Source organism: Arachis stenosperma, chromosome 7 (assembly GCF_014773155.1).
Source record: "Arachis stenosperma cultivar V10309 chromosome 7, arast.V10309.gnm1.PFL2, whole genome shotgun sequence".
NCBI classification, from domain to species: domain Eukaryota; kingdom Viridiplantae; phylum Streptophyta; class Magnoliopsida; order Fabales; family Fabaceae; genus Arachis; species Arachis stenosperma.
In genome coordinates, this window is record NC_080383.1 from 60617114 (window position 1) to 60618765 (window position 1652).

General features: G+C 36.5%; 1 non-coding gene across 1 annotated transcript; it reads left to right on the forward strand.

Moving 5' to 3' along the window:
- The first annotated feature begins 234 nt into the window (after positions 1-234).
- LOC130942336 (small nucleolar RNA R71) lies at positions 235-342 on the forward strand. The gene has a single exon (XR_009070910.1). It is a non-coding gene; the product is annotated as a small nucleolar RNA R71 (small nucleolar RNA).
- The last annotated feature ends 1310 nt before the right edge of the window (positions 343-1652 follow it).

Here is a 1652-nt window from a genome sequence, read left to right on the forward strand (position 1 = left end):
AATGGCACTCAGAGTATCAATCTCAAGAACTCCTTTCTTCTGATTTGTCCCATTGTTCACAGGATTCCTTTCAGAAGTGTACATGAATTGGTTATTTGCAACCATTTCAATCAGCTCTTGAGCTTCTGTAGGCGTCTTCTTCAAATGAAGAGATCCTCTAGCAGAGCTATCCAGAGACATCTTGGATAGTTCAGAGAGACCATCATAGAAAATACCTATGATGCTCCATTCAGAAAGCATGTCAGAAGGACATTTTCTGATTAATTGTTTGTATCTTTTCCAAGCTTCATAGAGGGATTCTCCATCCTTCTGTCTGAAGGTTTGGACTTCCACTCTAAGCTTACTCAATTTTTGAGGTGGAAAGAACTTTGCCAAGAAGGCATTGACTAGCTTTTCCCATGAGTCCAGGCTTTCTTTAGGTTGTGAGTCCAACCATGTCCTAGCTCTGTCTCTTACAGCAAAAGGGAATAGCATAAGTCTGTAGCCCTCAGGGTCAACCCCATTAGTCTTGACAGTGTCACAGATTTGCAAGAATTCAGCTAAAAACTGATGAGGATCTTCCAATGGAAGTCCATGAAACTTGCAATTCTGTTGCATTAGAGAAACTAATTGAGGCTTAAGCTCAAAGTTGTTTGCTCCAATGGCAGGGATAGAGATGCTTCTCCCATAAAAGTTGGGAGTAGGTGCAGTAAAGTCACCCAGCACCTTCCTTGCATTGTTGGCATTGTTGTTGTTTTCGGCTGCCATGTCTTCTTCTTTGAAGGTTTCTGTTAGGTCCTCTGTAGAGAGTTGTGCCTTAGCTTCTCTTAGCTTTCGCTTCAAGGTCCTTTCAGGTTCAGGGTCAGCTTCAACAAGAATGCCTTTGTCTTTGTTCCTGCTCATATGAAAGAGAAGAGAACAAGAAAATATGGAATCCTCTATGTCACAGTATAGAGATTCCTTGAGGTGTCAGAGGAAAAGAAAAATGGAAGAAAGAAGGAGAAGAATTCGAACTTAGTCAGATAGAGTTCGAATTGTGCATTGAGGAAGAGTGGTACTCCATAAATAGAAGGATGTGAGAAGAGAGGAGGAGCTTTTTCGAAAATTAAGTTAAAGAATTTGAAAACATTTTGAAAAACACTAATTAATTTTCGAAAATAAGAGTGGGAAAGAAATCAAGTGATTTTTGAAAAAGATTTTGAAATTAGAAGTCAAAAAGATTTGATTGAAAACTATTTTGAAAAAGATGAGGTTAAGAAGATATGATTGGTTTTTTTAAAAAAATATGTGATTGAAAAGATATGATTTGAAAACAATTTTTAAAAAGATTTGATTTTAAAAATTAATGACTTGCCTAACAAGAAAAGATATGATTCAAACATTAAACCTTTCTCAACAGAAAAGGCAACATACTTGAAATGTTGAATCAAATCATTAATTGATAGCAAGTATCTTTGAAAAAGGAAAGAAATTGATTTTGAAAACATTTGATTGAAAAGATATGATTTGAAAAAGATTTGATTTTGAAAAACTTTGAAAACTTGAAAAAAAATTGATTTGAAAACAAAATCCTCCCTCTTGTGCCATCCTGGCGTTAAACGCCCAGAATGGTGCACATTCTGGCATTTAACGCCTAATGCACTACCTTTTTGGGCGTTAAACGCCCAACCAGG